At 41.3% G+C, this 21,356-nt stretch overlaps 1 long non-coding RNA gene across 1 annotated transcript; it reads left to right on the forward strand.

Moving 5' to 3' along the window:
• Positions 1-1,212: 1,212 nt before the first annotated feature.
• On the forward strand, positions 1,213-14,511 carry LOC139073462 (uncharacterized). Its single transcript, XR_011522223.1, has 4 exons — positions 1,213-1,305; positions 10,120-10,210; positions 12,479-12,616; positions 12,813-14,511. It is a non-coding gene; the product is annotated as an uncharacterized lncRNA (long non-coding RNA).
• The last annotated feature ends 6,845 nt before the right edge of the window (positions 14,512-21,356 follow it).

Below are 21,356 nucleotides of genomic sequence, written 5' to 3' on the forward strand. Positions count from 1 at the left end.
GCGGACATGGCACCACTTGGCACGCCATGCTGTGGTAGGCGTCCCACATATAAAAAAAAAGTAGAGGAAGATGGGCATGGATGTTAGGTCAGGGCCAGCCTTCCTCAGCAAAAAGAGGAGGATTGGCAATAGTTAGCGCAGGGCTAATCTTCCTCAAAAAAAAAATTTTTTTTAAGTGGGTTTCTCGGGGCTAGTCCCATCGCCAAGTGGTTAAAAGTTCAGCACACTCTGTTTCGGCAGTCCAGGTTCACAAGTTCAGATCCCGGGTGTGGGGCTACTCCATTCATCGGCTATGCTGTTGTGGCTTCCCAGATGTGAAATAGAGGACAATTGGCATGGATGTTAGCTCAGGGCTAACCTTTCTCAAGCAAAAAGATAGGAGTATTGGCATGGGATGTTGGCTCAGGGCTAATCTTCCTCATCAAAAAACAAACAAACCAAACAAAAGTGGATTTCTTGTAGATAACATACACTTGGGTTCTTGCTGTTTTCCTTAATGTGAAAATCTCTGCCTTTTAGCTGAGGTGCTTATACCACTTATATTTAATGTGATTTAATGGTAGTCTCCATTTTAAATCTATGATCTTCCTAGTTTTTACTTGTTTCATCTATTCTTTGTCCTTTTTTTTCTCCTCTTCCATCTCCTTTTGCATTAACTGAATATTGTTTCAGTATTCCACTTTTTCTCTTCTCTTGGATTATTAGCTCCAAGTCGTTTTTATCATTTTATCATTTTAGTGGTTACATTTGGGTTACAATAGATCAGTTGAACTTATTACACTCTACCCTCAAGTGATATAACACTTCACATATAGTCTGGGAACCTTAAAAAAGGTACGTCCATTATTTCTGCTCCCAGCTTTGGTGCTATTGTTTCATATAGTTTTCTTCTAGCTATATTGTGCATGTCGCACTATAGTGTTATTATTTTTGCTTTAAACTCTCAGCTCACCTTTAACATGATTTACATAATTTAACAATTAAATATATTTATCAACATAGTTACTATGTCTAGTGATCTTCATCGCTTTGCACAGATCCAAATTTCCAGCTGATGTCATTTGACTTCTACCTGAACAGCTTTCTTTAACAATTTTTTGTAGCACAGTTTGTCTGATGATGAATCCTTTCAGCTTTTGTATATCCGAAAATGCCCTTTTTTGTCTCAGCCTTTCTAAGATATCTTACTGGGTTGACTCCTTTTTCTTTCAGCACTTCAAGGATTCCTCTCCCCTGTTTTCTTGTTTGCCTTGTTCCAATGAATCATTGGATGTCATCCGTAGCTTTGTTCCTCTGCTGTAACCTGTCTTTTTCCTCTGGCCACTGTCAAGATTTTCTTATAATCATGAGTATTGAGAATTTGATCAGGATGCACTTTGGTATAGTTTTCTTCCAGTTCCTGTGCTTCAGGGTCTTTGGGGTTCTTGGATCTGTGGATTTGTAGTTTTCATCATGTTTTCAATATTTTCAGCCAATTTTTCTTCAACTACGTTTTTGCTTGGGGATTCCACTTGCAAGTATAAGAAGCAGCTTAAAGTTGTCCCACAGTTCACTGAAACTTGATTCATTTCCTTCTTTCAATCTTTTTTTCTCACATTGTTTCATTTTGGATAGTTTTTATCACCTTGACTTCAACTTCAATAAACTTTCCTTCTGCAATGGTTAATCGGCTCTTAATCTCATCTAGCATAACTTTTATCTCAGACATTGAGGTTTCATCTCCAGAAGTTCAATCTGGATCTTTTTTTTTTATCTCTCTCATGTTTAATATCTTCTCTAGCTTCTTTTTCACATAAAATACAGTTACAATATCTATCTGAATATCTATGTCTATTAATTCTATCATCTGGGTACATTGTGGGTTGGTTTTAATGAACTGATATTTCTCATCATTATGAGCCATGTTTTCCTATTTCTTTACTTGACTTATAACGCTTTATTGATGCCAAATATTGTCAATTTTACATGTTGAGTTCTGGATTTTGGGGGGATATCTATAAATACTCTTAATCTTTCTTTTGGGATACAGTTAAGTAACAGAATGATCTTTTCAGGTCTTGCTTTCAAGCTTTCGTGTTCAGCACCAAACAGCAGTTAGTCAGGGCTAATCTTTCCCAGATACTGAGGCAAGAGCACCTACCTAATGACCACTGAATTAGGAGATTTTCCCGTTTGACTGGTGAAACCAATCACTTTCCTCGGCCCTCTGAGAGTTCTGAGGCTCATTCCTTCTAATAGTTCAGATGGTTCTTTCTCCACCCTCAGGAAGTCTCCTCACCCACAGACATTTATCAGTACTCAGTGATTACTTGACGGGGCCCCTCTGCAGATCTCTGGATTCTCTCCCTGTCCAGTGCGCTCCTCTCCAGTACTCTGCCCTGTGATCCATAGCCGCCTTGGCTTCTCTGCAGTCCTAGCTCCATCCCATCAACTCAGGGAGACAGGGGGTTCTGTATGGGTTCCCCGTCCTTGCACTGGGACCCAGAAACTCCTTCCAGGCAGTAAGTGACAGCAACTTTAGGGTTCACCTCATTCGTTTCCCTTCTCTCAGGAATCAATACACTTTCTTGTCTGGCATCCAATGTCTTGCACACCAATGTTTCAAACATTTTGACCCATGTTTTAAATTGTTTCCAGCAAGAGAGTTAATCTGGTAAGAGGATGCTGCAAAACGCCCAAGCAGGATTCAGCGCTGCTGTGCAGAGGGTCAGTATGAGTCAGAATCCACTTGACAGCAGCACCAACAACAACAAATACAACCAGTAGGTTAAAAACACAGTTTCTCAGGAAAGTGACCTTATGTTTGTGGCAAAGCTTACAGACATGCTAGGACTGAATCAACCAAGTAACACCAGTTCAGAAGTCATACAATGCATATGAAATGATACCAACAAAATCATATGTGACTGCGGTAGGCAGGATTCTAATATACTCCCTCCTGAAATCCCTGCCTCCCGGTGTAGAATCCTATATAATCTCTGAGATTCTGACTATAAGGGGATATCACTCCTGTGGTCAGTGTACATTATATGTTAACGTACAGTGGTCATTAAGAAAGGGACATTATCTGGGTGGGCCTAACCTAAACACATGAGGCCTTTAAACGGGGTCTAGAGGTCAGAGACAGAGGAATTCCGAGACTCAAAGTGTGAGAGTGATGCTGAGGGAGAGACACGCTCCAGTGATGACTTTGAAGATGGACAGGACCACACAGCAACGAATGCAGGCGGACATTAGCATTGGAGAACCTATCCCAGCTGCTACCAACAAGAAAAGAGAATGACTACAGTCCCAAAACCCCAAGGAACTGAATTCTGCACAACCACATGAGCTTGGAAGAGTATCCAGAGCTCCAACGAGAGTACAATTCAGCAGACCCATTGATGTCGGCCTTATGAGAACCTGCACAGAAAACTCTGATGCACTGCTCCGGGATTTCTCACCTACACAACTGTGAGCCAAGAAATGACTGCTGTTTTAAGCCACTAAGTGTGTGGTGATTTCTTACACAGAAATAGAAAAACAATGTGCTGATCATAATTAAAAGTAAACTAGGAATCAAAGACAGAAAGATAACGGGAAAATTTCCAAACACTTGGGAAATGAACCACAAAAGTCAAAATAATTCGTGGGTCAAGGGAAATTAGAAAATGTTTTTAACTGATCAAACATGAAGTATGCAACATATCAAGGTATGTGGGCTGCATCTAAAGCAGTGCTTAGAAAGGAAGGCCAGAACGTCACTGCTCATAGTAGAAAGGAAGAAATGTCTCAGTTTAACAATCTAAGCTTCCAACTTAAGAAACTCGACAGAAGAGCAAAACAAACCCAGAGCAAAGAGAAGACAGAAGAGAGAAGAGTGGAAATCAATGAAGTTGAGAAAGGAAAAACAATAGAGAAAATCAATGAAACTGAAAGCTGGTCCTTTGAAAAGAGCAAATGATTGATAAAGCTTTCATAAGATGGACAAAAGAAGAAAAATGACACAGATGACCAATATCAGATATGAAGGAGAGACCATCACTACAGATCCCTGACACATCACAGGAAATTAAGGGGCTACTATAAACAACTCTTCACACATAAATTCAACAACTTAGGTGAAAACTGACCCGCTTTTCAAGGACGAACCCCCAAAACTCATCAAGGAGAAAGAGAATAATCTTTGAGTCATTTTATAGCTGTTAAAGAAATGGATTTTGTAACTAAAACCCTTCTCAAAATATATACGCATGTAACACGGGAGCACCACAGGATATAAAGGAAATATTAACAGTCCTAAAGGGAGAAAATAATAGCAACACAATCAGAGTAGGGGAACTCAAACCCCACTTACATCAAGGATAGATCATCCAGCCAGAAAGTCAACAAGGACATAGGAGATTTAAATGAAACACTTGAGCAGATGGACTTAATAGGTATATAGAGAACAGTCTATCTAAAAGCAGCAGAATACATCCTTCTCCACTGCACATGGAACATTGTCAATAATAGACCACATGTTGGGAAACAAGGCAAGCCTCAATAAATTTAAGAAGATTCAAATCATACCAAGCACCTTTTCCAACCACGAGGCTACGAACCTAGAAACCAGCTACATGAAAAATGTTGGGGAGCTCAAAAATATGTGGAGACTAGACACCACACTACTGGACAACCAGTGGATCAATGAAGAAATCAAAGGAGAAATCCAAAAATACCTAGAGACAAATCAAAACACATCATCACAACTTTTATGGGATGCAGCGAAAGTAGTTTGAAGAGGGAAATTCATAACAGTACAGGCCCACCTCCACAAATAAGAAGAATCTCAAATAAGTAATCTTACACTGCACCGAACAGAACTACAAAAAGAAAAACAAACAAAGTCCAAACCCGAGAGAAGGAGGGGGAATAACAAAGAGTAGAGCAGAAATTAATTAAATATAGACTCAAAAAAGAGTAGAAAGGATCAATGAAACTAAGAGCTGCTTCTTTGACAAGATAAACAAAATTGACAAACCCTTGGCCAGACTCACTAGGGAAAAAAGAGAGAAGGCTCAGGCCAATAAAATTAGAAATGAAAGAGGAGAATTTAGGATGGATGCCACAGAACTACAAAGGATTATAAGAGAATACAATGAAAAACTATATGCCAACAAATTGGCATACCTAGAAGAAATGGGTAAATTCTTAGACTCATACAACCTCCCAAAACTGAATCAGAAACAATAGACGGTCTGAATACACCAATCACAAGTAAAGAGGTAGAAACAGTAATCAAAAACCTCCCAAACAACAAAAGTCCAGGACCAGATGGCTTCTCTGCAGAATTCTACCAAATACTCAAAGAAGAGTTAATACTTATCATTCTCAAGCTATTCCAAAAACTTGAAGAACATGGAATGTTTCCTAGCTCATACTCAGGCCAACATTACCCTGAAACCAAAACCAGACGAGGACAACACAATGAAGGAAAATTACAGGCCAATGTCACTGATGAACATAAATGCAAAATACCTCAACAAAACTTGGCAAACCAAACACAGCAATACGTTAAAAGGATCATACACCATGATGAAGCAGGATTTATACCAGGGATGCAGGGATGGTTCAACATCCACAAATCAATCAGTATGATACACCACATTAACAAAATGAGGAACAAACACCACATGATCATCTCAATAGATGCATAGAAAGCATTTGACAAGATCCAACATCCATTTAAGAAAATAACTCTCAGTAAGGATCTAGCCTGGGATCCTAGTGGTTAACTTCGGCATGCTCCAGTTTGGCGACCCTCACTGGATTCCCAGCACAGACCTACAACACTCATCAGGGGTCATATTGTGGAGACAACCCAATACAACGTAGAGGAAGATTGGTAACAGATGTTAGCTCACGGAGAATCTTCCTCAGCAAAAAAAGAAAAACAACTCTCAATAAAATGAGTATAGAGGGAAAGTACCTCAACATAGTAAAGGCCACATATGACAAACATCATACTCAGTGTTGAAAAACTGAAAGCTATTCCTCTGAGAACAGGAACAAGACAAGGGCGCCCACTCTCACCACTCCTATTCAACATAGTACTGGAGCTTTTGCCCAGGGCAATTAAGTTAGAAAAAAAATAATAAAAGGAGTCCAAATTGGAAAGGAGGATGACAAACTCTCATTGTTTGCAGATTGTATTTCAACACGATCCCATATATAGGAAACACTGAAGTATCCATCAGAAAACTATTAGAAATAATCAACTACAGCAAATTTGCAGGATACAAAGCCTAATTACAAAAATCAGTTGCACTTCTATACACTAAACACAAACTAGCAGAAAAAGAACTCAAGAATTAAATCCCATTTACAACTGCAACAAAAAGAATAAAATATCTAGCAATAAGTTTAACCAAGGAGGTGAAAGACTTATACACTGAAAACTATAAGACATTATTGAAAGAAATTCAACATGACAGAAAGAAATGGCAAAATAATCGATGCTCATGGATTGGAAGAATAAACATAGTTATAACGTCCATATTACCTGAAGCCATCTACAGATTCAATGCAGTACCAATCAGAATCACAATGACATTCTTCACGGAAATACAACAAAGAATCCGAAAGTTTATATGGAACAACAAAATCCAAAATAGCTAAAGCAATCCTGAGAAAAAAGAACAAACCAGCAGGCATCACAATCCCTGACCTCAAAATATACTACAAATCTATAGTAATCAACACAGCATGGTACTGGCAAAAAGGCACACACACAGATCAGTGGAACAGAACTGAAAGCCCAGGAATAAAACCAAACATCTATCGACAGCTAATCTTTGAGGAAGGAGCCAAGAACATGCAACAGAGAAAGAAAAGTCTCATGAATAAATTGTGTTGGGAAAACTGGACAGCCTCATACAAAAGAATGAAAGTAGGCCATTATCTTTCACCATACACAAAAATTAACTCAAAATGAATCAAACACTTGAAGGTAAGATCTGAAACCATAAAACTCCTTGAAGAAAATATGGGCAGTACACTCTTGGACAACAATCTTAGTAGCACCTTTTCGAATACCACGTCTACTCAGGCATGGGAAAGGAAGGAAACAATAAACAAAAGGAACTACATCAGACTAAAGAGCTTCTGCAAAGCAAAGGAAACCATGAACAAAATGAAAATATAACCCACCATCCTGGAGAAAACATTTGCAAATCATATATCCAACAAGGGGTTAATCTACAAAATGTATAAAACACACATACAACTCAAAAACAAAGGAACAAATGACCCAATCAAAAAACAAGCAGAGGATATGAAAAGACATTTTTTCCAAAGAAAATATACAGATGGCCAACACGCACATGAAAAGATGTTCAACTTCACTAACTAGTGAATCAAATCACTAGCAAATCAAAATTACAATGAGATATCACCTTACAGCTGTCAGAAAGGCCATAACTATGAGTACAAAAAGTAACAAATGTTGGAGAGGATGTGCAGAAAGGAGAACCCTGATACACTGCTGGTGGGAAGGCAAACTGGTACAGCCACTATGGAAAACAGCATGGAGATTTCTCAAAAATTAAAAATAGAAATACCACACAATCCAGCTATCACCCTACTGGTATTTATGGAAAGAACTTGAAATCAACAATCCAAAGAGATTTAGGCACCCCTATGTTCATTGCAGCATTCTTCACAATTTCCAAGACAAGGAAGCAACCAAAGTGCCCATCAACGGACAAATGGATAAAGAGGATGTAGAATATATATACAATGGAATACTGCTCAGCCATAAAAACACAAAATTGTGCGATTTGCAACAACATGGATGGACCTTGAAGGTATTGTGTTAAGTGAAACAAGCCAGACAAAGAGAGACAAACATCTTTGATGATTTCATGCATACGTGGAAGATAAACACATGGATAAAAAGGACAGATTAGTGGTTACCAGGGGTGGAAAGGGTTGGAGGGTCAGTGAAAGGGGTAAAGGGACACATATATACGGTGACCAATAAAAATTAGACTATGGCTGGTGAGCACGATGCAGTCTATACAGAAACTGATCAATAATAATGTACAGCTGAAATTACACAATGTCATAAACCATTATGACCCCAAGAAAATAATGTTTTATTGGGGTCATAATAGTTTACATCAACGTGAAGTTTCAGTTGTACATTATTTCTTGACTGTGACCACATAAGTGCTGCCATTCACCCACTGTGCCCACCCCCGACCCTGCTTCCCCTGGTAACCACCGAACTGTTTTCTTTGTCCATATGTTTGTTCATATTCCACATATGAGTGAAATCCTCTGGTGTTTGTCTTTCTCAGTCTGGCTTATTTCTCTTAGCATAATTCCCTCCAGGTCCATCCATGTTGTTGCAAATGGGATAATTTTGTCTTTTTCTATGGCTGAGTAGTATTCCATTAAGCATCAGGGAAATGCAAGTCAAAACTACACCAAGCTACCACCTTACACAGCTTAAAATGGCCATAATCACTAAGACAAAAAATAACAAAAATTGGAGAAGGTGTGGAGAGAAGGGAACCCTCACACACTGCTGGTGGAAATGCAAACTGGTGCAGCCACTATGGAAAACAGTATGGAGATTCCTCAAAAAACTGAAAATAGAACTACCATACGACCCAGCTATCCCACTACAGGGTATCTACCCAAACAATTTAAAATCAACCATGCAAAGTAACATATGCACCCCTATGTTCATTGCAGCACTATTCACAATAGCCAAGTCGCGGAAACAATCCAAGTGCCCATCGACTGATGATTGCATAAAGAGGATGTGGTATATGTATATAAGATAAAATAATTTTTTGAAGAAAACCCTTGTGAAACAGAAATCTCCAGACCCAGACAGAGTCACCAGCAAATTACTGCAAACGAGTAATATCATTTCCATACAATCTCTTCCAGAAAATAGAAGAGGAGGGACAATTGCCCAACTCAACTTATCAGGCCAGTATTACTTTGAAACTAAAACCAGATCAAGACAATGTACAAACACTACAGACCAATATCGCTCACGAATACAGACAGAAAACGTCTCAATGAAATATTTAAAAACCAGAAACAGAAGGATATAAATAGCATACACCATCACCAACTGGGGTTTCTCCCAAGAATGCAAAGCTGGTTCAGCATTAGAAAAGTAATCAAGGTAATCCACGATATTAACTGTCTAAAGAAGGAAAACCACACGATCAATTGATGCAGCAAAGGCATTTCAGAAAATTCAACCTCCATTCACTATAAAAACTCAGCAAACCAGAACAGGGACCTTCCTCATCCTGATAAAGGGTATTTACAGAAAACCCATAGCTAACATCATATGTAACGGTGAAGGAGGAAAGGCTTCCACCCCGAAATCTGCAACAAGGCAAGGATGTCCACTCTCACCACTCCTATTCCAGGCCTGGAAGTCCTGATCAGCACAAGAAGTCAGAAACAGAGAGAAACGGCATACGGATTACAAAGGAGGAAAGAAAATCGCCCTTATTGCCAGATGGCATGATTGTCTTTGTGGAAAATCCAAGGGAATCAGCAAAAACACTCCTAGAATTGACAAAATGGGATTAGAAAGATCACAGGTTGCAATATGACACACAAATCTATGTATTTCCAATACACTAGCTATACACAATCAGAAACTAATATTTTTTAAAATACTACCACTTTCAATAGCTGCCCAAAAATCAAGTCCTTGGATGTAAATCTCAAATAAATGTGTACGAGCTGTGTAAATAAACTACAGCTGCTCATGAAAGAAATAAAAGAAGAAATGAATAAATGTAGGAGAGTCTTCCCTGGTTGTGAACTGGAAGTATCAGCATCTCTGCAAAAATGATATGAAATTCAAAAGCAATTCCTATTGAGAGACCAACCAAACTTGTAGATCTAGAAAAGCGTAGTCATAACTATTCTGAAAAAGAAGAAGAAAGTTGGAGTAGTCACATTACCCAATTTTCAGAATCACGGTAAAGCTAATGTAACCACACCAAACTGGGATCCCTTACCTGATGTGCTTAAGAGCCAATTATTACAGCATCAGCTTTTGAAAAGGGAATAGAGCTTTATTACGACATTGATCTGCAAGGTGACAGGAGGCATCAGCTCTCAGATCTGTCTGCCCAGCGAGGGCTTGGGGCAAAATTTAGGGGATGAAGGGCAGGACAGTCTGAAGTGTGGAGACAGATGATTGCAGGTAAGCAGAAGTGAAGTAATTGATGATCTGTGCAAGTGCAGTCCAGCTTCATGGCTCTTCATAGGACACATGGTCACAAAACAGTGCTATTAGTATGATCTGAGGGTGGAGTTTTCAGCCTCTTGACGTCAAAAGCTCACTTATCGGGCATTTGTGCAGGCCCAGAAGAGGAGTTGGTGGTCTCAACCGACTGGAACTGGACTAGGGGTCGTTTCTCAGTTTCTGAAAAACCACTCTTAATTATTCTGTTGATACGATGGGGTCAGTTGAAATGGTCCTAGAGGGCCCATGGTTACAGCACATTATCAAGAGAGTGTGGTATTGGCAAACGGGTAGACAGAGATCAGCAGAATGCAATGAGTGCAGAAAGAGATTAAAGAAAGAATCAGGTGTTTGTAATGGTGTCAGATTAATTGGACCGCCACATGCAAAAAGTAATTGATCTCGACTAAAAAACCTCACATCTTATACAAATATTAACTTAAATGGATCATGGATCTAAAGGTAAAATGTAAATCTATCAAACTTTTACAAGAAAACATAAGAGAAATTCTTCCTGACCCTGGGTTATGCAAAGAGTTCTTAGAAATGATATCAAAAGCATGCCCATTAAAGGAAACTCAGACATCATCAAAATTAAGAACTTTTGTTCTGCAAATGACACTCTTAGAAAATCAAATGATAGATACAGACTCAGAGAAAATATCTGCAAATCACATATCTGACAAAAGAATTGTACCTAAGATATACAAACAACTCTCAAACTTAACTGTAATGAAAACAACCCAAATGTTTTAAATAGGCAAAAGATGTGAACTGAGACTTTGCCGGAGGTAGACAGCAGGCAAACAAGCACAGGAAAAGATATTAATTCTCACGAAGATCACCTTCCACTGCTGAAGAACCTGACTCCAAGTATTTCAATGGCCACTTAAGGTGCCTGAAGCAACTCAGGACTCCTAAGCCCTCATCACTCTCTCCCCTAGTGGTGCTTTTCCCCAAGGCACCCCCAGAACTGATCAATCACCTGAAAGAAGAGGAAAACTCTTTAGACCAAAAGGCAGCCAGGTATTGGCTTCCCCACCCATCACACACAACCTCCAGCCAGCCAATAGTAGTAGCAAGACAGAATAGGAGGCGGGGCCTGCCTGGTCTCCATGGTAATCCCTGGCAGGTGGAAGTGAGGAGGAGGCTCAATGCACCCTTGGTAGTGCTGGATGCAGATGTCTTAATGGGGGTATTGAACAGTAGGGAGGGAATTCATGGGGGAACATGGTGGGAGGAGGAGAGTTAGAGTGTGTAGAGGGGGAATGAGGGAGCAAGGGAGTGTCATAAGGGGGTGTAATGTGTACAGAAGTATGTAGAGGGAGGATGTGTTTTGGAGAAGAGGGAAGCCGTTATGAGCAGACACAGAAGGAGTTCAAAGTTTCAAGAAGCTGGTTACAGAGGGAGGGAAAATGTGCTAGAGGGAGACAGGGCAGGCCTTTGTAATGGGACATATGAGTGCACAGGGAGAGGACTTAGAGTTCTAGCTGCTCAAAGAAGGACTTAGAGGAGCCAAGTGAGAGGTTATGGGGGATGGGGGAAGGGAGGAGCTTATGGGTGAATAGTAAGGGTCAGAGCACGACCATCACGAAGTCATAGGGACCAAGTGAGGGATATTATAAAAGCAACAAGCAGAGAGCTATTGGAGACATTAGAGGTTTCATAGCGTGAGAGTTTTATACTGAGACAGTGAAGGTTTTACAGCTGACAAGCGAGAGTGTTAAAGTGTTGAGTGAGGGTCTTCTTGTGGAGTGTTTATAGGGGCAAAGACAAGGCTGCTTTGGGGAATGATGAGGGTGTTATGGGAACAAATGGTGATAGTGGGTCAGCTGGGGCTTCAGGGAGGCCTCATGACAGCCACCATAGTCAGTAAGGGATTTTTGGGAGACAGTGGAAGGGGCAAGAGAGACAAGCTATGGAGTTCTGCGAGGCAGTTAGAAGATGGTGGAGGTTATAGGAGGTTATAGGTTAATGGTAACAGGGAAAAGAGAGGGATTACAGGGCATGAGGATGTGGGGTACTGGGAGTTCTACGGGACAGAGAGGTATCAAAAGGGGATGGGGAGAGGTTAGAGGGGACATGGTGGGAGTTAGAGGGAGTCAGTGAGAATTTCAAAGGGGTCAGTGAAGAATTTATTGGAGAGAAGAAGGTGAAAAGGAGGAGGTCAGAGGGCATGGTAGAGTCCAGAAGCCGTACTGAGCCATACCCGTTCCCTGCTCACAGGCACTTGAAAAAATGTGTCAGGACTGTGGTGAGCCTCAAGACTCGGAGAGGCCCCCTAGCGACCACTTCGTGCTGTCACTCGTGGCCTACCTCCTGTGTTGCCCCTTAGGGACTGCAGCTTTGTACTATTCTAACCAGGTGAGAATCTGCATCATGTCAATCCTCCCTCCCTTGCCTCTCCATCATGGCCCTTACCCTGAACCAACTTCATCCACGTTCTTCCTCCTGTCAGTTCAGGTCCCCATCCTGGGTCCTTACAATCCCATAGCTCAAGCCCATCCAACAACCCTTTCAAACCCATCTATTGCTGTTCTGTCTCTCCCCACAAACTCAGACCCAGCGCTACAACGATAGGAATGAACGAGCCTTGGCAGTGGTGGCGTCCCAGAGGGCCTTCAGATTATCAATTGCATCACTTATTATCTGTGCCATCAGTACTCTCATCAGCTTCTTGATATTCATAGTGGACAAGGTAACTCGGTAACCTGCTCTCCAGCTCATGAACAAACCACCAAATATATACAACAGCATTACTTACATGGCTCAAAGTCTCCATCTGGACCCAGTGGGACAGCAGGTCCTCAATGTCTAGACCGCCAAGTGTTGCCAGCCTGGGCCATCTCCTTGAGGTTGTTGAGGTGGGAAGGAAGTGTAGCTATGGCCACCTATTTGACCTGAGCTCAAGACCAACCCTTGGACCCTAGCAAGGGATGGGGGCCATAGGGGAGAGGGTAGGGCACTGTTGCCCCAGGGAAGCCTCCCCTCCTACCCACATTCATGCATTCATGCCATGTATCTATTTATGCCAACCACAAAGGGCCTTGAACATGCTGCCTGACTCTGGGGACATAGCAGTGACCACGTCAGATCCAACCCCATCCCCTCACAACTCACCAACCAGGTTTGCAGATAGACACATCATCAAATAGTGACAGTTCAGAGTGGTCCAATCTCTAAGGGGAAACTTAGGGGGGTGGGTTGTAAGAGGCCAGACCTGATCTGGGGAACTCAGACCTAACACAAATCCAGGGAGTCAGGCAGCTGTCGGTGAACTGGTTAGAATTGGCATCAGGTTATGACTGTAGAGACTTCCCTAACAGGTATGGATTGCCTCCTCTCCCAACTTTCCCCCCAAATCTTGTCATTCACTAATCACTCAACAAATACATTCTGCACCTACAATGTACCAGACACTGTACCAGGAACTAGGAATGCAACAGAGCAACATAAGAAGATCTCTTTCTGATGGAGCTTACATTCTTGCAGAGAATAAAACCAGAAACAAATAGACCTCAAACACACAAGATAATTACAGGGAATGGTAAATGCTATGGAGCAAATAAAACAGGATAATAAGCTTAAGCAGTGCCAGTACAGGTCCACCAACCATTAACAGTTTGCAACTCGATAAGTGCAAAAATTGCCAGTAAGTGCTTCCAAACCTACAGCAACTTGACATTTTCGTGACATTCAAGTATACGATCAGGAGCCCTTTCTAGTTGCACACAGTATAGACCCAAAGGATCAGTCCATCACAGATTGAAAATATGAAAAACAGTTTCTACTCCACAACGACAATAGTTTCAGAAGCACTGCGCTAGTGGGCAATGACATCTAGAAGGTATAGTGGTTAGGATCATCCTCGCAGCTGTAACACATAAACCCCACCATGTCAAAGCTCAATAGGAGAAGTTTATTTCACAATCACAGGACCTCCCAATGTGGGCATCAGCTGGCTCAAATATTGTGTCAGGGATCGAGTCTTTTTCCATTCGGTGATTCCACCATCTCCTAAAGGCTCAGGGTCCTTTGAATCCAGGCAGAAGACAAGAGAGTGGAGAACCCCTGCTTGCTTCTTAAAATGCTTGGCCTGAACATGAACCTTGGACACTCTTGGTGGGAATGTCAATTTCAATAGCCATGATGGATAACAGTATGGAGGTCCTCAAAAAATTAAAAATAGAACCACCAAATGCTCAAGCAACCCACTTCTGGGTATATGTCCAAAGGAATTAAAATCACTGTTTCAACAAGATCTCTGGACTCCTCCTTCATTGCAGCATTATTCACATTAGCCAAGATATGGAAACAACAGAAGTGTCCATCAACAGATGGATGGAGAAAGAAGATGTGGGATATATGTACACAAAGGTATATTATTAAGCCATGAATTTTATGAAATCCTGCCATTTTTGCCAATATAGATGAACCTTGAGGGCATTATGCTAAGTGAAATAAGTCAGAGAAAGACAGATAACTATATGATATCATTTTTTATGAAATCTAAAAAAGCTAAGCTGAGGGGCCAGCCCTGGAGCACAGTGGTCAGTGTGCTAAGGTCGCCCCCCCTGCTTGGCTGGGTTGGAGCCCAGGTTTCTCCTGTCAGATCCAGGCATGAACCTAGACACCACAACAAAATAGAGGAAGATTTGCACAGATGTTACCTCAGAGGTAGTCTTCCTCAACACAATGAATAAATACATGAAAGAGAGAGTGGACGGAGGAAAGAAGGAAGGGAGGAAGGGAGGAAGGGAGGAAAGAAGGAAGGAAGACTCATAGGAACAGAGTAGAAGAATGGTGGTTTCCAGGGATCTGGGGGTGAGAGGAAAGGAGACAGGCTGGTAAGGGTACAAACTTTCAGTTCTAAGAGGAATAAGGTCTGGAGACCTAATGGATGATGTCACTGTGGTTAACAATATTGTTTCCTATACTTAAATTTGCTAAGCGTCAATCATAAGCCTTCTCACCAAATAAGGTAACTATGTGAGGTGATGGATGTGTTCATTAACTTGAGTGTGGCAATAATTTCACAATGTATACATATATCAATTCATCACGTTGTACACTTTAACTATACTACAATATTATTTGTCAACTATACCTCAATAAAGCAAGGGAAAATTTATTTTAAATAAGTCTTTGGCCCTAAAGCAACATACATCACTCCTGCTCTCAATCCGTTGGACAGAATGAGTCTCATGGCCTCAACTGGGCGTAGGGGCCTCTAGGATGAGGCCCCCACACGGAGCCACAGACCCTTCCCAGACTCTGAGATGGGGCCCAAACGCAGGATGCCACAGATGGGGGCAGAGAAGCCAGTGGCAGACAAGGAGCCGCAAGCTCACTTTCCTGGGAAACTGTGTTTTTAAACTACTGGTTGTATTTGTTGTTGGTGGTGCTGCTGTCAAGTGGGTTGTGACACATACTGACCCTGTGTACAGCACAGCCGAACCCTGCCTAGGCTTGGGGCACCATCCTCTCATCTCCTGGCGCTATATCAGACAACGCTTTGCTGCTATTCACGGTTTTCACAGCCAAGTTCTTCGGAAGTGGCTGGCCAGGTCCTTCTTCCTAGTCTGTCTGAGTCTGGAAGCTCAACATTGGTGGGAGGCGGGGCCTGTCTTCAGGGGAGGCCCTGTGCCCCACCCTCTTCTTTGCAGATCAGGAGAAGGGCTGAGGGCCCATGCCAAGGTCAGGGAGGGGGGTGGGAGGCACTGGGGATCCTTGAATCTGGTGGTCACCATCCATGTCTGACCGCAGTGAAAGACCATCAAGAATGAGCTGAGGAAAGTGTGGAGGGTAGAAGACGCCCTGAAGGAAGGAAAGGTTTCTCAGGAAAGTGACCTTATGCTTGTGGCAAAGCTTACGAACATGCTAGGACTGAATCAACCAAGTAATGCCAGTTCAGAAAGTGTACCAAAAAGGAGGGCTCATATCCTTCAAAACAAATAAGACTACATAAAGAGCTGGGTTGTTATAAAATAAACTAGTAAGTTGGGTTAGAAGAGCGGTTTTACTTCACAGGGTCATAAAAATGCCATTTGCGATGAGGAAATTAGAGACAAGATGGTCTGAGATATGCCAGGTATCACAGATTTTAAACCTGTATATCTAAGAAGCTAATCACAAAGATCCCTCTCTGGCTATTAATGCTAATAAAGAAGGTTTCATCCCTCAAAAGTCTACAGTGTCCTATAGACTATACTTTTGATACTTCCATGTGCACACAAATCACTGAAAGGTATTGTCATCAAGCAGGTTTTCATTCAGTGAGTATGGGAGTAGAACAAGGGATTCTCCATGTCTAACGAGCCCCTAGGGGACGCTGGGGAGGCTGGTCCTTGAACATCTTGCAAGCTCAAACTTACAGGCACTAATGGGAAAACCTGCAGCTTGTGAAACAGGGGTCAGAAGCAGAATGCAGATTGCCCATCTCACTCGGGGATGTAATACAAGACCCAACTATACATGGCTACAAGAAACTCATGTTAATTATAATGATGTACGTAGGATCAAAGAAAATTTATGAGAGAGAAAAGATATGCAATAAAAACACTAACAACATTAAGATGAGTGGTTATATTAATATGAGACAAAGCACACATCAGAGCGAGGATAATTAACAGACATAAAGAGGGGCATTAAATAATGATAAAAGGAACAATTCCACAGGAAGACTAAAGAATCCTAATTGTATGAGCACGTAACACAGAGCTTCAAAGCACATGAGTCAAAACCGGATAAAACCAAAAGGTAAAATCTGCAATTTTAGCGGAACAATTCAACATTCCTCTCTCAATAACCGATAGGACAAGTGAACAGAAAATTAGCAAGGGTATACAAAAACTGAACATCATCAACCAAGTGGATCTGGCTGCCATTTACTGAACATAGCACCCACTGAAAGCAGACGCACATTCTTTTCAAGTGCACATAGAACTTCATCAACATAGGCCATATCCTCGATTATAAAACAAACTTTAACAAATTTCAAACAATTCAAGTCATACAAACCATATGAAATCATACTAAACAAAGCATATAAAGTCATATTATCTTACTGTGGCACACAAGATTCCATAATGCACCCACCCCCAAAAAAAATTTCTGCCCCCTGGTGTATAATCCTATATAATCTCCGAGACTGTGACTATGACGGGATACCACTCCTGTGATTAGGGTAGGTTATATGCTACGGTGTACTTTTAGAAATGGAGATTATCTGGGTGGGTCTGACCTAAACACATAAGGTCTTAAAACGGAGTCTAGAGGTCAGAGACAGAGGAACTCAGACAGTCAGTGTGAGAGTGATTTTGATGGACGGGGATTCTCCATTGATGGCTCTGAAGATGGACAGGACCACACGGAAAGGAATGCAGGTGGACTTTAGCATCTACGAATCTATCCCAGCTGGTAGCCACAAAGAAAGAGAATGACTACAGTCCCAAAGCCACGAGGAACTGACTTCTGCACAAAAGCATGAGCTTGGAAGAGTATCCGGAGTTCCAGATGAGAACACATTTCAGCAGGCACGTTGATTTCAGCCTTCTGACAACCTGAGCAGAGAACTCAGGCATACCATTCCTAGATTTCTCACCTACGGAACTGTGAGCTAATAAAAGCTGCTGTTTTAAGCTGCTAAGTGTATGGTGCTTTGCTACATAGAAATGGAATACTTTTTCTCCAGTCTTGATGAGATATGATTGACAGGCATCACTGTATAAGTTGACGGTGTACAGTATGATGCTTTGATTTCTATAGATTGAGAAGTGATTACCGCAAGACGTTCTGCTAACATCTGTCTTTGCCTATAGATATACTGAAAAGAAAGAAAACGGAGGAAAAAATGTTCTCCTTGTCATGAGAACTCATAGAATTTAGTGTGCTGACCATAATAAAAGCAAACTTGGAATAAAAACAGAAAAACAACAGGAAAATCTCCAAACACTTGGGAAATAAGCCACACATGTCAAAATCATTCATGGGTCAAGGGAAATTAGAAAATGTTTTTAACTGATCAAAAATGAAGTATGTAACATATCAAAATATGTGGGATGCAGCTAACACAGTGCTTAGAGGGGAACGTACAACTTCAAATGCCCATATTACAAAATAAGAAATGTCTCAAATTAGCAATCTAAGCTTCCAGTGAGAAACTAGACAAAGAAGAGCAAAATAAACCGAAAGTAACGAGAAGAAAGAAGAGATAAGAGTGGAAATCAATGAAACTGGAAAAGGAAAAACAATAGAGAAAATCAATGAAACCAAAGCTGTTTCTTTGAAACTATCAATAAAATTGATAAACCTCTCGTAAGATGGACAAAAGAGAGAAGAGACAAGTAGCCACTGTTGGAAATGAAGGAGGTGCCCTCACGACAGACCCCTGAGACGTTCAAGGGAAAATAAGGGGCTACTACAAACAAAGCCCCACACATAATTTCTGAAACTTAGGAGAAAACTGGCCCACTCTTCAAAAACAAGCTCCCAAAACTCATCAAGGAGAAAGAGATTATCTCAGTCACCTTATATCTAGTAAACAATTTGATTTTGTAACTAAAAACCTTCTGGAAAAGAAATCTCCAGACCCAGACGGTTTCACTGGTAAATTACAGCAAACAAGTAACATCACTTCTACCCAATCTTCTCCAGAAAACAGAAGAGGAAGGACTATCATTCAACTCATTTTATGAGGCCAGCACTACCTTGACACGAAAACCAGATAAAGGCAGTGTACAAACACTTCAGACCAATCTCTCTCATGAATACAGACACAAAACTTCTCAATGACATATTAGAAAACCAGAAACAGAAGTATATAAGTAGCACACACCATCACCAACTGGGGTTTCTCCCAAGGATGCAAAGCTGGTTCAGTATTAGAAAAGCAATCAGTGTAATCCACGATGTTAACCGTATAAAGAAGGAAAACCACACGATCAAGTCATGCAGAAAAAGCATTTCAGAAAACTCAAGTTTCTTTCACAATAAAAACTCAGCAAACCAGAACTAACAGGGGCCTTCCGCATCCTGATAAAGGGCATCTACAGAAAACCCATAGCTAACGTCATATGTAACACTGAAGGAGGAAAGGCTTCCTCCCTGAAATCTGCAAAAAGGCAAGGATGTCCACTCTCACCACTGCTATTACACGTCAGCCTGGAAGTCCTCATCAGCACAAGAAGTCAGAGAGAGAGAGAAACGGCATATGGATTACAAAGGAGGAAAGAAAATCACCCTTATTGGCAGACGGCGTGATTGTCTTTGCAGAAAATCCCAAGGAATCTACAAACAAAAGCTCCTAGAATTGATAAAATCAGGTTAGCAAGATCACCAATTAACATAGCAACACACAAAATCTATTGCATGTCCGTATGCTAACAGTAAACGATCAGAAACTAATATCTTTTGAAAATAATACAATTTTCGAGGCCAACCCCTCGGCCGAGTGGTTAAAAGTTCAGCGCACTCTGCTTCGGTGGCCCAGGTTCATGGGTTCAGCTCCTGAGTGTGGACCTACTCCACTCATCAGCCGTGCTGGGAAGGCGTCCCACATATAAAATCGTGGACGACTGGCACAGACGTTAGCTCAGGGCTAATCTTCCTCAACCAAATAAACAACCAAAAGAGGAAAGTTGGCATTGGACGTTAGCTCAGGGTGCATCTACCTCGCCACAAAAAATCATAATACACTTTTCAACGGCTCCCAAACGATCAAGTAGTTGGATGTAAATCTACAATATTGTGTGTACCAGCTGTGTGTTTAAGCTGCAGCTGCTGATGAAAGAAATAAAAGGAGACCTAGACAAATGGTGAGCCTTCCCACAATCATGAATTGGAAGGCTCAGCATCTCTCCCAATTGATATGCAATTCCTGTTAAAAGACCAACAGGATTCGTAGATCTAGAAAAGTAGACTCAAAACAATTCTCAAAAAGAAGAATAAAATTGGAGTACTCACATCACTCAACTTTAAGAATCACTGTAGAGCCAGCCCTGAAGGCCTACAGGTGAAAGTTCGGCACGCTCTGCTCTGGCAGCCCAGTTTCGGTTCCCGGGCACGGAACCACACCACTCATCTGTCAGTAGCCCTGCTGTGGCAGCAGTTCACAGAGAAAAGCCGGAAGAACTGACAACTATACACAACATGTACTGGGGCTTTGTGGGGGGAGAAAGGAAGATTGACAACAGATGTTAGCTTAGAGCAAATCCTTCCCTGCAAAAAGTTAAAAAAGAATCACTGTGAAGCTACATTAAAGACACTGTGGTACTGGCAATCAGATAGACACAGAGATCAACATAACACAATGAGGAGTGCAGAAAGAGATAAAGAGAGAATCGAATGTTTTTAATGGTATCAGATTAATTGGACTGCCATATGCAAAGAAAACTAATCTGTACCAAAACTCACATTTTATACAGATATTAACTCAATATGGATCATAGACCTAAATGTAAAAAGTAAATCTATCAAACTTTCAGAGGAAAACATAGGAGAAAATCTTCCTGACGCTGGGTTAAGAAAAGGGTTCTTAGACATGACACCAAAAGCATGTCCACAAAAGAAAAAAAGAAGACTCTTGCTCTGCAAATGACACTGTTAGAAAACAAAAAGATAGCTCCAGATCCAGAAAAAATATTTGTAAATCACATACCTGATAAAAGACTTGTATCCAAGATATATAAATGACTCTCACACTTAACTGTAACAAAAACAACGCAAATTTTTAAATAGGCCAAAGATCTGAGCTGAGACTTTGCCAGAGGATAGACAGCTGGCAGATAAGCACGCGAAAAGCTGTTAATTCTCACAAAGATCACCCTCCACTCCTGAACAACCTGACTCCAAGTACTTAAATGACCGCTCAAGGTGCCTGAAACAACCCAAGGCTCCTAGGCCCACATCACTCTTGCCCCTACTGGTGCTTTTCCCCCCAAGGCACTCTCAGAATAGATCAATCACCTGAGAGAGTATGAAAAACTTGAACTTTTTCAGACCCATCAGCAGCCAAGTATTGGCTTCCCCACCCCAACACACACAACCTCCAATCAGCCAATAGTAGGAGAAAGACAGAATGGGAGGCGGGGCCTGCCTGGTCTCC

The sequence above is a fragment of the Equus przewalskii genome, chromosome 9 (genome assembly GCF_037783145.1).
Source record: "Equus przewalskii isolate Varuska chromosome 9, EquPr2, whole genome shotgun sequence".
Taxonomy (NCBI): Eukaryota; Metazoa; Chordata; class Mammalia; order Perissodactyla; family Equidae; genus Equus; species Equus przewalskii.